Raw genomic sequence first — 15,312 nt, 5'->3', positions numbered from 1 at the left:
CAGATGTCCACCGTGCACTGCGTCTGCTTCTGCAGTCGGCCCTCCAGTGCTGTTTTCTTTCACCTGCAAAGGGCATTGTGCATGAACCAGCTGCTGGCGACTGTTAGTCTTGCTCTGTTTAAACAGTAGCAAGTTGCAGATTGTTCCTTTGAAGACACCGCAAGTCACGTGTGTCAGTTACTCCTGAGAGGTTGCTGGGGCGCCTGCCTCTCCATTTTTTAAGACGAGCAGAGATTTAAAAAAAAAAAAATGAGTTTGGGGAATGAGGCCTTGAAAGTCCTTCCAGCTTCAGGACAAGCACTTGCTCTGACAGTCTTGACTTCTGCCCTGTGGGTCCTGCAAACTGGCAGTGTTTCAAGAGAGGACTGAACCTCGTGCAGATCCATCTCATGGGAACCCTGAAGCTTCACTGACCAACAGAGGCTCCAGCTGGGCGACTTGAAACGCACTTAAAGTGTTTATCCATCATTTATCCCGATGAGTTTAGTTCTGTTTTCCTCTTGGATTTCATTGATATTTCTTCATAACATCAAGGCCCTGTCTCATGATCGATCATGAGGTGGGACTTAAAAATGCTCTAAGTACCTGTTGATTTTAGAATGTGTCAAAGCCCTCAAAGCTGAAACAGAGGACTGACATGGCGAGGGTCCAGGGTCCCCCACGGTGGAACTGTAGTGTCCTGATCGCAGCTGGTGGGCTCCGTACCTGGGCAGGACGGGCTGTACTGGAGCAGCCAGTGTCCAGAAGGAGCTTCTGTCTCTACCCCTTGGCACTGGCCACTCGTTTTATAGAAGAGATTTTCTTTAGACCAGAGTTTATTAGAAAGTCCAGGAAAATGAGAACACATCCCCCTGTGAAGTACCTGCCACACATAGCCCTATTGAAGCCAGTTTGGTGGCTGTCGGGTCTTTGGCATCGAGATCAGTCTGTTGGCCTAGGCCCCGGTCCAGGGGTCTGGAGGAAGGATGGGGTGCAGCCCGCGATAGGTGAGGCTACGGAACCCTGACAAAGCAGGGGCTGTGTTCGAGGAGTGATCCATGCGGAGGAGGGAAGCCAGGAGGAGGTCTTGGTGTATACCACACTGCTTACCCCTTTCCTGAAGCAGGCACAGGACCCAAGGGGGCATGGTGCCCTGTGGCCCACCGTGCTTTCAGAGCAGCAGCCTCTGCAGAGACGCTGGTCCCGGAAAAGCCACTGCCTGAGTGTCCCCCAGCCACAGCCACAGTCCCCACAGCTTCCATGCTTCAAGCAGCATATTTGTTCTCTGATGGTTCTGGAGGCCAGAGTCCAGACGAGACCTCCCTGGGTGGCCGCTGGGGTGTGGGCAGGCCGTGCCCTCCAGAGGCTCCAGGTGCTCCGTTCCTCGTGCTCACCACCTCAAGAGCTGTGCTCCTTGCATTCCTGGCCTCGTGGCCTTCTTCACCTCACCCTAACCTTTGCCTCCATGGTCATATCCCTGATTCTCACCCCGACCCTCCGTGGTTCCATCAGTCCCAGATGATTACCCAGCATCATCTCCCATCCAAGATCCAAGTGTGATGGTGGCCACCGAGTCCACTCCGGCGCGTGGGGTCACATCCGCGGTTCTGGGGCTGGACCGGGATGTCTGGGGGGACATGCCCACCTCCCCCTCATCCTGCCATTTCCCTTGTTGAACCTTCAGTTGTGATGTACCAGTGGCTTCTGTCCTGCTGGCTGGACTCAGCTGGCGCACTGAGAGGCAGACACTTTTTTTTTTTTTTTTTTGAGATGGAGTCTCGCTCTGTCACCCAGGCTGGTACTGCAACCTCTGCCGCCCGGGTTCAAGCGATTCTCCTGCCTCAGCCCCTTGAGTAGCTGGGGTTACAGACATCTGCCACCACGCCCGGCTCATTTTTGTATTTTTAGTAGAGATGGGGTTTCACTATGTTGCCAGGCTAGTATTGAACTCCTGACCTCAGGTGATCTGCCCGCCTTGGCCTCCCAATGTGCTGGGATTACAGGCATGAGTTACTGCACCCGGCCGGCAGGCACTTTTTAAAAACTTGTTGCTATGCAGTTTCCACACAGTGTCGTGGCAGATGCACCCTGTGCAGCTCAGCAAGCCCTGCACGCTTCCAGACTCCAGGACCAAGCACCTGAGTCAGGCTACAGACGGACCCCGGCCCCACGGGGCCCTCTCAGTGGAAACCAGGCGGGTGAACCCAGCCCATGGGTCACCGGGTCCAAGTCCCACACATGAACAGTCACGCTGGGAGCTCTGGTACCCAGGTTCTTGGGCTGGGCTCTGTCTGGCGTCCATCTGTGTTGTTGCAAGCGGTGCTCATTGTGACTTTCTTCCACGTGGCATTCCGTGGCATGAACCGGGGCCGCTGTGGATCAAATCACGCACGTGGCTGTGCCTGCCTTTGGGCGCAGACCCAGGGGGACATGGTTGTCGTGGTGCATGTGTGCTGAGCTCCAGTACATGTCACCCATGTTCTAAGGGGGCTGTGCCACTCTGGCTGTGCATCGTGACACGTGAGCCCCATGGCATCACCCCTTCTCCAGCACACAACGCTACTGTCTTTAATTTTAGCCACTCTGGTGGGTGTGTAGTGGAGTCTTTTTGCGGTTTAAATGTGCATTTCCCTGCTGACTAGCAGCGTTGAAAACCTTTTTGTATCCTCACCGGCCATCTGGGTGGCTTCTCTTTGTGTTTTCTGTTTCCTGTTTCCTCCAATCACACCTTGCAGAGCCGACTGTGCAGGGCTGGCTCACTGAAGCTGCCGTGGCCACGGACGGTGAGGCTGAGACCATTTCCTCCTGTCTGTTGTCTAAAATCATCCCCTAAGGCACTTGTGGATGCAACTGATGAAACCGCCTGTCTGTGGTTTCCTTTGTGGGATATTTTTTTCACTACTGTTTTAATTTTTGTAACTTCTGTGATAATAATACCATGCAGATTTTCTATTTCCCCTTGACATTTTATTATATTTTGTTTAAAGGATTTGTCCGTTTGACCTAAAATGACAACTGTCTTTTTTTTTTTTTTTTCGAGACAAGGTCTAACTCTGTTGTCCAGGCTGGAGTGCAGTGGTGCAATCTCGGCTCACTGCAGTCTCAACCTCCCTGGGCACAGGTGATCCTCCCACCTCAGCCTCCTGAGTAGCTGGGACTACAGGCACACCCGGCTAATTTTTGTATTTTTAGTAGAGGCGGTTTCACCATATTGGCCAGGGTGGTCTTGAACTCCTGACCTCAATTGATCTGTCTACCTCAGCTCCCCAAATTGCTGGGATTACAGGCCTGAGCCACCATGCCCAGCTAATTTTTGTATTTTTTTGTAGCAATGGGGTCTTGCCATGTTGCTTAGGCTAATCTCGAACTCCTGGGCTCAAGCAATCCACCACCCACCTTGGCCTCCCAAAGTGCTAGGACTACAGGTGTGCACCACTGCGCCTGGCCCAAATATCAACTGCCTTGGCATGACGTTGGCATAGCACTGTCTTGATTTACGTGACACCTGTGGCAACGTCTGCTTCTCCACCCCTGTGTGAGCTTGTGGAGGCGGCCACAACAAAGCACTGCGGCTGGCAGCTTCAATAGCAGACATTGGCCAACTCAGTTCTGGAGGCCACGGTCCCAGATCAGGTGTGGGCAGGACTGGCTCCCTCTGAGGCTGCGAGGGATGCTCTGTGTCAGCCTCTCCTTGGCTTGCACACGGCCGTCTTCTCCCTGTGTCCTCACATCATCTTCCCTTGATGCCCGTCTGTCTCTGTGTCCAGATTTCTCCTTCTTATAAGGACACCAGTCACTGGCTTAGGGCCACCCTAATGACCCCATCTTAACTAATCACACGTGCAAAGATCCTATTTCCAAATAAGGGAACATTCTGAAGTCCTGGGGCTTAGGACTTTAACACGTAGATTTTGGGGAGGACACAGTACAATCCGTAACAACTTCTTATGAGACCAGAGGTGGGGCTTGGACCCCGGACCCAGTTGAGGACTAGCTGAAACAGGGCCAGGGCGGAAGCGGCTTTCCATAAGACACGCCCACCAGTGTTCACCATTGCCGCGGCAACCCCCAGGCATTACCACCTGCTTCCATGGCAATGACCCCACTACCCGACGGTCACTACCCCTTCCCTAGAAATTTCTGCATAAACCACCCCTTAGTCTACATGTAATTAAAAGTGGGTACAAACCTGACTACAGACATGCCCTGAGCTGCTGTTCTCAGCACACCACCTATGAGGAGCCCCGCCTGGCAGGAGCAGCCCCGGGGCTGTCACACCGCCTGTGGGGAGCCCTGCCCTGGGTGCACTGACTTCGGGAGCCCTGCCCTCGGCGTGCCGCCTGTGGGGAGCCCTGCCCTCGGCGTGCCGCCTGTGGGGAGCCCTGCCTTCGGCGTGCCGCCTGTGGGGAGCCCTGCCCTCGGCGTGCCGCCTGTGGGGAGCCCTGCCTTCGGCGTGCCGCCTGTGGGGAGCCCTGCCCTCATTGCCCCGCCTGTGGGGAGCCCTGCCCTGGGCGCACCGACTTCAGGAGCCCTGCCCTCGGCACACCGCCTGTGGGGAGCCCTGCCCCACGGGAGCAGTCCTGGGGCTGTCACACTGCCTGGCCTGTAACCCTGCTGCTTCCATACAGCTGTTTCCTTCCACCCTACTGAGGCAGGAGAATAGGATCTGGAGGCAGGGAACCTAAGGCTGATTCACGCTGACTTCCTAGAACTAAATCAAAAGGAAAACCCCAACTTTCCATGTCCAAGTAACCAAAGAACCAGAAGCTATTCCCTTTGCAACACCTCCCCCTTTTTTCTGAGTGGCAGATGAAAAATTGAAAGTACCTCTGATGAGTCCCCTCCTGCAACCAATCAGACTGGTCGTGGGCCAAGTCTTCATTTGTATGGGAGTACAATGCTGTAACTTCACTTCACCCTCTGATTGTTCGCTTCCCACAACCAAGCCAACCAACTGTGGGTCACTGCTTCATTTACATAGGGCATACACCAAGTAACCAATGGGAAACCTCTAGAGGATATTTAAACCCCCAAAATTCTGTACCTGGGCTCTTGAGCCACTTGCTTGAGCCCACTCCTACTCTGTGGAGTGTACTTTTGTTTTAATAAATCTGTGCTTTTTTTTTTCATTGCTTTGTGGATTTTGTCCAATTCTTAGTTCAAAACACCAAGAACCTGGACACCCTCCACCAGTAACACTACCACTGGCTCATCCTTGAGTGAAGCCAAGAACCCTCACCTGCTAAGCCCCACTTTGGGGCTTGCCTGTCCTGCATCACTTACATAGTTACTTGTATCTTTATTTTTCTTGAATGACCTGTTTTTGTCATTTTCATTATTATTAGTCTTTCTTAGAAGAGTAAATGTTAAATGTTTAGCTTTGTTGATTCTTGATATTTTCTTTTCTCCTTCACTAATTTCTGCTCAGATCCATTACTTGTTTCTTTGTACGTTCATTGGTCTATTTTCATATTTCATTTCGTACCTTTAGAGCTGGTTAATGAGCTCATTAATCTTCAGCCTTGTTCTAGGAACTTTCACTTCTGGACAAAATGAAACAACAGGAACGGGATTCATCCTCCCATTTGACATGATAACACCACCAACAATAGACTAGACAAAACATATGAAATCACAGCCCTAAAGATCCTGAAGCTCGGCCAAGGAAAGAAGGTGAACCTTAAAAGGCAGGAGCCAGATGCGGCAAGCCTACAATCGCTTACCTGGGAAGACTGTCCGGGCAATGGTGTCCACCTGAGGCTGGACCTGGTCGTCTCCCTGGGGCGAGGAGATGGAGCTGGAGACCAGGGAGGCCAAGGTGGCTGAGGTCCGAGAAAGCACTGGAGGAGTGAACTGTGTGGAAACTGGGCTTCGGGATATGTGGCTGATGGCTGGTCAGCATGTGTGTCAGAAAAAGGACTGGATTACAGGAAAAGGTCCAAATAAGAACCTTCCAATAGAATTGGAAGGAACGGTGTTCGCACAGGAATAGTGCCGGTTCTAATCAGCCAGAGTAGAAAATCTTCTAATTCACCAGGTTTTTTTGTTGTTGTTTGTTTTGTTTTTTTGTTTTTTTGTTTTTGTTTGTTTTTGAGACAAGGTCTTACTCTGTTGCTAAGGCTGGAGTACAGTGGCTCGATCTTGACTCACTGCAACGTCTTCCTCCTGGGTTCAAGCAATTCTCCTGCCTCAACCTCCTGAGTAGCTGGGAGTACAGGTGCATGCTATTATGCCTGGCTAATTTTTGTATTTTTAGTAGAGACAGGGTTTCACCATGTTGGCCAGGCTGGTGTCAAACTCCTGGCCTCAAGTGATCCACCCATCTCGGCCTCCTAAAGTGCTGGGATTACAGGCATGAGCCACCACACCCAGCCCTAATTCACCAGGTATTGACTGGAGTACTCAGTAGAGCCTGGCCTCAGAGACAGGGTCTCACTGTCACCAAGGCTGGAGTACAGGGGTGCGACCTTGGCTTACTGTAGCTATGACCTCCCCAGGCACAGGTGATCCTCTCACCTCAGCCTCCCAAGTAGCTGGGACCACAGGCACATGCCACCACATGTGGCTAATTTTTATATTTTTTGTAGAGACGGAGTTGCATCATGTTGCCCAGGCTGGTCTCAAACTCCTGGGCTCAAGTGATCCTGATCCACCTACCTCAGCCTCCCAAAGTGATGGGACTACAGGCGTGAGCCACCACGCCCAGCCCAAATGTCAATTATCTTGGCATGATGACTCTTCGGAGTACTCCAGTCAATACCTTGTGAGTTAGAAAAGCTCAATTCACAAGGTATTGATCAGCGTATTCAGAAGAGTCTGGCCTCAGTAGCGGAGAAAAAACCTTCCTCATGGATCAACCCCTGCCCTGGTCCCACTTACTGGAGCCCAAGCACAGGATTCAGAAGGATCGAGTTTTTCCAAGGAATGTAACTGTTTCCCAGGAAAAAACTAAACGATATTTTTAGGAACATAAAAATATACATCACCAAACAAGATGAAACTCACACTGTGTATTCCTGCAATAGGGAGAAAACCACCCAGAGCTGACCCGGGAGCGACAGACATGACAGGATTCGTAGAAAAGGACATTAAACCCGTCATTCACCTTTATTCCGTGTGTTCAAGTCGCTAGAGGAAAGATTAAGATGTTAAGCAGAGACATGGAAAATAGCAAAAGATCCTTGTCAAATGTCTACAGATAAAAAGTGTAATGTCTGAGAAGAAAAATACATTAGATTAGATCAATGGAAGATGAGGCATTGCAGAAGAAAAGATTAATGGATTTGAACACACAGCAACAAAACTACGTGAAGTGAAACACAGGAAAAAAAAAATAAAGAAACGAAAAGAAAAGGGCATCAGTGAGCTTCAGCAGAAGTTCCATCGGCCTTACATATGTGTAAGCAGAGGCCCTGTAGGAGCAGAGGCAGGGGGGAAATACTTTAAGAAATAATGTCTAAAAGTTTTTCAAATATGAGGAAAAACATAAAACCACAGATCCAAGAAGCTCAACAAAACAAAGCACAAGAAACAGGAAGAAATTAAAAGTTATATCACAGTCAAATTGCTGAAAACCAGCAACAAAGAGAGTATCTTAAGAGTATCAGAGGAAAAGAGATTAATGACAGACCAAGAAACAATGAAAACAATACAGATTTCTTGTAGGAAACAACACAAGATAAAACACATTTTTTAAAACCAAAAGGAAAAAAATGCTACATTAAAATGTTTTTTACCCACTGAAAGTATATTTCAAAACATATTTTAGGCCAGTCTTGGTGGCTCACACCTGTAATCCCAGCACTTTGGGAGGCCAAGGTGGGTGGATCGCTTAAGGTCAGGAATTCGAGACCAGCCTGGCCAATACAGCGAAACCCCATCTCTACCAAAAACACACAAATTAGCTGGGTGTGGTCACACATGCCTGTAATCCCAGGTTCTCAGGAGGCTAAGGCAGGAGAATCACTTGAACTGGGAGGCAGAGGTTGCGGTGAGCCAAGATTGCACCAGTGCACTCCAGCCTTGGTGACAGAGTGAGACTCCATCTCAAAAACAAACAAACAAACAAAATACATATATATATATGAAAAAAGAACTTTTGGCTGGGCACCTTTGCAAATCTCATGGTACATATAAGTCTCATGGTAACTTCAAATCAAAAAACATATAACAGATACACCAAAAATAAAAACCAATAAATTAAATCATACCACCAGAAGAAATCACCTTCACTAAAAGGAACACAGGAAGCAAAGAAAGAAGGAAGAGAAGACCACGAAACAACCAGAAAACAAACAACAAAATAGCAGGAGTAATTCCTGACTTATCAATAATAACGCTGGGTGTAAATGGACTAAACGCTCCAATCAAAAGACATAGGGTGGCTGAATGGATGAAAAAAACAAGACTCAATAATCTGTTGCCTACAAGAATATACTTCACCTATAAAGGTACACATAGACTGAAAATAAAAGGAAGGAAAAATATTCTATGCAAATGGAAACCAAAAAAAAAAAACAGGAATAGCTATACTTAGACAAAATAGATTTCAAGACAAAAAGTATAAAAAGAGACAAAGTAATTATATAATAATAAAGCAAAAAGATATAACAATTGTGAATTTATATGCACCCAACACTGAGACACCCAGATATATAAATCAAATATTATCAGAACTAAAGAGAGAGAGAGATCCCCATACAATAATAGCTGGAGACTTCAACACCCCACTATTGGACAGATCATCCTGACAGAAAATCAACCAAAAAATTGGACTTAATCTATAATATAGACCAAATGTGCCTAATTGATATTTACAAGACATTTCATCCAGTAGTTGCAGAATACGCATTTTTTCCTCAGCACATGGATCATTCTCAAGGATAGACCATATATTAGGCCACAGAACAAGCCATTAAAAATTCAAAAACATTGAGCCAGGTATGATGGCTTATGCTTGTAATCCCAGCACTTTGGGAGGCTGAGGTGGGAGGATCACTTGAGCGCAGGAGTTTGAGACCAGCCTGGGCAAAATAGTGAGACCCTGTCTCTACAAATTTTTTTTTTTTAATTAGCCAGGCATAGTGGTGTGTGCCTGTAGTCCCAGCTACTCAGGAGGCTGAAGTGGGAGGATCACTTGAGTCCAAGAGTTCAAGGCTACAGTGAGCCATGATTGCAGCACCGCAGGCCAGCGTTGGTGACAGAATGAGATCCTGTCTCAAAAAAAAAAAAAAAAAAAAATTCAAAAAAATTGAAATAATATAAAGCATCTTCTCTGGCCACAATGGAATAAACCCAGAAATCAACAATGAGGAATTTTGAAAACTATACAAACACACGAAAATTAAACAATATACTCCTGAATGACCAGTGAGTCAATGAAGAAATTAAAAAGGAAATGGAAAAGTTTATTTAAACAAATGATAATGGAAACATAACATCCCAAAACCCATGGTATACAGCAAAAGCAGTACTAAGAAGGGAGTTTATAGCTATAAGCAGCTACATCAAAAAAGTAGAAAAGCCGGGCGCAGTGGCTCATGCCTGTAATCCCAGCACTTTGGGAGGCCAAGGCAGGCAGATCACCTGAGGTCAGGAGTTCGAGACCAGCCTGACCAACACAGAGAAACCCTGTCGCTACTAAAAATACAGAATTAGCTGGGCATGGTGGCACATGCCTGTAATCCCAGCTACTCAGGAGGCTGAGGCAGGATAACCACTTGAACCCAGGAGGCGGAGGTTGCAGTGAGCCGAGATCATGCCATTGGACTCCAGCCTGGATAACAAGAGTGAAATCCTGTCTCAAGAAAAAAAAAAAAAAGTAGAAAAACTTAAAAATACAACCTAATGATGTATCTTAAAGAACTAGAAAAGCAAGAGCAAACTAAACCTAAAATTGGTAAAAGAAAAGAAATAATAAAGATCAGAGCAGAAATAAATGAAACTGAAACAAAGATAACAATACAAAAGACCAACAAAATTAAAAGTTGGTTTTTTGAAAAGATAAACAAAATTGACAAACCTTTGCCCAGACTAAGAAAAAAGGAAAGAAGACCTAAATAAAGTCAGAGATGAAAAAAGAGACATTACAACTGATACCACAGAAATTCAAAGGATCACTAGACGCCACTATGAGCAACTGTACACTAATTAATTGAAAAACCTAGAAGCAATAGGTAAATTCCTAGATGCATACAACCCACCAAGATTGAACCATGAAGAAATCCAAAGCCCAAACAGACCAATAACAATAATGGGATTAAAGCCATAATAAAAAGTCTCCCAGCAAAGAGAAGCCCAGGACCCAATGGCTTCCCTGCTGGATTTTACCAATCATTTAAAGAAGAATGAATTCCAATCCTACTCAAACTATTCTGAAAAATAGAGGAAAGAATACTTCCAAACTCATTCTGCATGGCCAGTATTACCCTGATTCCAAAACCAGACAAAAACACATCAAAAACAAACAAACAGAAAAACAGAAAGAAAACTACAGGCCAATATCCCTGATGAATACTGATACAAAAATCCTCAACAAAACACTAGCAAACCAAATTAAACAACACATTCGAAAGATCATTCATTGTGACCAAGTGGGATTTATTCCAGGGATGGAAGGATGGTTCAACATATGCAAATCAATCAATGTGATACATCATCCCAACAAAATGAAGGACAAAAACTATATGATTATTTCACTTTATGCAGAAAAAGCATTTGATATAATTCAGCACCCTTCATGATAAAAACCCTCAAAAATCCAGGTATACAAGAAACACACAGGCCAGGCACAGTGGCTCACACCTGCGATCCCAGCACTCTGGGAGGCCAAAGTGGGATGATTGCTTGAGCCCAGGAGTTTGAGACTAGCCTGGGCAACAAAATGAGACCCGGTCTACAAAAAACTTTTTTAAAAAATTAGCCAGGCTTGATGGCACATGCCTGTAGTCCCAGCTAGTCTGGAGGCTGAGGTGGGAGAATCACTTAAGCCTGGGAGGTCGAGGCTGCAGTGAGCCATGAACATGTCACTGTACTCCAGCCTGGACAACAGAACAAGACCCCATTGAATAAGAAGAAGGAGAAGAGAGAAGGGAGGGAGAAGGGAGGAGGAGGAGAAGGAGGAGGTGGAGGAGAAGTGGAAGGGGAAGGGGAAGGAAAAGAGGAAGAAGAAGAAACATATTTCAACATAATAAAAGCCCTATATGACAGACCCAGGTCGTATTATGAGGAAAAACTGAAAGCCTTTCCTCTAAGATCTGGAAAATGACAAGGATGCCCACTTTCACCACTGTGATTCAACGTAGTACTAGAAGTCTTAGCTAGAGCAATCAGATAAGAGAAAGAAATAAAAGGCATGCAAACTGGAAAGGAAGAAGTCAAATTATCCTGTTTGCAGATGATATGATCTTATATCTGGAAAAGACTTAAGACACCACTAAAAAACTATTAGAGCTGAACTTTGGTACAGCAGGATACAAAATCAATGTACAAAAATCAGTAGTATTTCTATATTCCAACAGCAAACAATCTGAAAAAGAAACCAAAAAAGCAGCTACAAATAAAATTAAACAGCTAGGAATTAACCAAAGAAGTGAAAGATCTCTACAATGAAAACTATAAAACATTGATAAAAGAAATTGAAGAGGGCACAAAAAAAAAAGGAAAAGATATTCCATGTTCATGGATTGGAAGAATAAATACTGTTAAAATGTCCATACTACCCAAAGCAATTTACAAATTCAATGCAATCCCTATTAAAATACTAATGATGTTCTTCACAGAAATAGAAGAAACAATTCTAAGATTTGCATAGAATCACAAAAGACCCAGAATAGCCAAAGCTATCCTGAGCAAAATGAACAAAACTGGAAGCATCACATTACCTGACTTCAAATTATACTACAAAGCTACAGTAACCAAAACCACATGGTACTGGCATAAAAACAGACGACACATGGACCAGAGGAACAGAATAGAGAATCCAGAAACAAATCCATGCATCTACAGTGAACTCATTTTTGACAAAGGTGCCAAGAACATACTTTAGGGAAAAGATAATCTTTTCAATAAATGGTGCTGGAGGAACTGGATATCCATATGCAAAATAACAATACTAGAACTCTATCTTTTACCATATACAAAAGCAAATCAAAATGGATTAAAGGCTTAAATCTAAGACCTCAAACTTTGCAACTACTAAAAGAAAACACTGGAGAAACTCTCCAGGACATTGGAGTGGGCAAAGACTTCTTGAGTAATTCCCTGCAGGCACAGGCAACCAAGCAAAAACAGACAAATGGGATCACATCAAGTTAAAAAGCTTCTGCCCAGCAAAGGAAACAATCAACAAAGAGAAAAGACAACCCACAGAATGGAAGAAAATATTTGCAAACTGTTCATCTAACAAGGAATTAATAACCAGTATATATAAGGAGCTCAAACTACTCTATAGGAAAAACACCTAATAAGCTGATTTTTAAAAATAAGCAAAAGATCTGGGTAGACATTTCTCAAAATAAGTCATACAAATGGCAAACAGGCATCTGAAAATGTGCTCAACATCACTGATCATCAGAGAAATGCAAATCAAAACTACTATGAGATATCATCTCACTCCAGTTAAAATGGCTTTTATTCAAAAGACAGGCAATAACAAATGCCAGTGAGGATATGGAGAAAAGAAAACCCTTGGACACTGTTGGTGGGAATGGAAATTGGTACCACTATGGAGAACAGTTTGAAAGTTCCTCAAAAAACTAAAAATAGAGCTACCGTACAGCAATCCTATTGCTAGGTATATACCCCAAAAAAGGAAATCAGTGTATCAACAAACTGTCTCCACTCCCACATTTACTGCAGCACTGTTCATAGCAGCCAAGGTTTGGAAGCAACCTAAGTGTCCATCAACAGACGAATGGAAAAAGAAAATGTGGTGCACATACACAATGGAGTACTATGCAGCCATAAAAAAGAATGAGATCCTGTCATTTGCAACAGCATGAGTGGCACTGGTCAGTATGTTAAGTGAAATAAGCCAGGCCCAGAAAGACAAACTTTTCATGTTCTCCCTTATTTGTGGGAGCAAAAATTAAAACAATTGACGTAGAAATAGAGGAGAATGGTGGTTCTAGAGGGGTGGAGGACAGGGTGACTAGAGTCAACAATAATGTATTGTATGTTTTAAAATAACTAAAAGAGTATAATTGGATTGTTTGTAACACAAAGAAAGGATAAATGCTTGAAGGTGATAGATACCCCATTTACCCTGATGTGATTATTACACATTGTATGCCTGTATCAAAATATCTCATGTATGCTATAAATACAAACCCTACTATATTAAAAATTAAAATTTTAATGGAGAGGCATGGTGGCTCTTGCCTGTAATCCTAGCACTTTGGGAGGCCAAGGCGGGTGGATCACCTGAAGTCAGGAGTTTGAAACCAGCCTGGCCACCACGATGAAACCCTGTCTCTACTAAAGATACAAAAATTAGCCAGGCATGGTGGCACACGCCTGCAGTCCCAACCACTCAGGAGGCTGAGACAGGAGAATCGCTTAAACCTGGGAGCTGGAGGTTGCAGTGAGCTGAGATCGCGCCACTGCACTCCAGCCTGGGTGACAGAGCAAGACTCCATCTCAAAACAAAAACAAAAACAAAAAAAAGAAAATTAAAATTTTAATTTTTATGTACCCTATAAATATATACTCTATTAGAAATTAAAAATTAAAACAATTATAAAAGGTAATTAACCACTTAATCTAAAATAAGAATAATGTATTGTGGGGTTTCTAGCTTCTGAAGAAGTAAAAGTTATGGCCACAATGGCAGAAATGTGAGGAGGGAGCAGTGGAAGTTACTGTTGTTAGACGCTCATACTTTCTGTAAGTGACTTAATTTTAACCAAAGACAGGCTGGGAGAAGTTAAAGAGGCATTCTATAAACCCTAAAACAACTGCTAATAATGGTGAAAGGTAATCTTTATTAATTACCAATAATTACAGATATCTGTAAAATCGAACTGCAGAATTGGCATATCTGATTACACTGTGTTTTTGTGTTCGTCTTGTTTCTTCCACCTCTCATTGATGGTGCTTTTTTTCTCGTATGCTTGGAGATTTTTGATTGCGTGTTCATGTTTGGTTAAACTTAATCTGTATGAATCCTGAAACCAAAAATGTTGGTGATTTCCTCCAGAAGAATTAGAGTACCTGGCAGGAAGCAGGTGGCTCTGTGGACCTGAGCCACTTCAGATCTTCAAGGGTCCCCAGCCAAGACCCAGGTGCAAGGCAGAGGCCTGATGACCCGAGGGCAGGAAAGCTAGGGTGGGAAGGGGCGATGAGAAGGCTACCTCGTTGGTGAGCAGCACATGAAGTGCCCTTATCTATGCTTTTCAAAGATTGCTCTGGATGCCACCTGGAAAAGGTGGCCGGCAGGAATGCAAGGAGTCAGAAGCCTCCTGCTCAAACCCAGGCCAGCAGCTATGGCACTCACCCGGGCATGTGCCAGAGGGAGAGGAGTCAAGGCACCTCGAAGTATGGCTTAAATCTTTTTTTCATCTGAAGCAGTGATCGAGGTATGTTCTGAAGGAAGCTTGAGATAGGTGCCTTCTTTAAAACAGAAAGTCACGGAAGCACCCTTCTCAAGGGAAAACCAGACGCCCGCTCTGCGGTCATTTACCTCTTTCCTCTCTCCCTCTCTTGCCCTCGCTGTTTCTGATCGGGACAGAGTGACCCCACGGAGCTTCTCCAAGCCCCTGCTGAGGACCCTCTTGCAAAGGGCTCCACAGACCCCCGCCCTGGAGAGAGGAGTCTGAGCCTGGCTTAATAACAAACCAGGATGTGGCTGGGGGCGGACAGCGACGGCGGGATTGAAAGACTTAATTCCATGAGTAAATTCAACCTTTCAACATCCGAATGGATAATTTTATCTTACTATTTTCTTAAATTTCATCAAATAACATTCAAGAGTGCAGAAATCCAAAGGCGTAAAACAGGAACTGAGCTATGTTTGCCAAGGTCCAAGGATTTAATAACCATGTTCAGAGGGATTTTTCGCCCTAAGTACTTTTTATTAGTTTTCATAAGGTGGCTTAGGGTGCAGAGGAAAGTACACGAGGAGAGGACCGGGCAGCAGGACTATGAGCACGGCAAAGCCACCAGGGACAGAGTCCCCAGCCTGGGAGGCTGGCAGCAGCACCACTGACCGTCCTCCCTGGGAGCTGCCTCATTGGGCAACGTGAAGGCGGCCACGCTGTGTGTGACTCAGGACCCCACATCAGCTTCCTGGGCCCACCCACACTAACCCAGGAAGTCACGGAGCCCTGAACCTGT

This window comes from Pongo abelii, chromosome 4 (genome assembly GCF_028885655.2).
Source record: "Pongo abelii isolate AG06213 chromosome 4, NHGRI_mPonAbe1-v2.0_pri, whole genome shotgun sequence".
NCBI classification, from domain to species: domain Eukaryota; kingdom Metazoa; phylum Chordata; class Mammalia; order Primates; family Hominidae; genus Pongo; species Pongo abelii.
Note: the sequence above shows the minus strand (reverse complement) of the source record.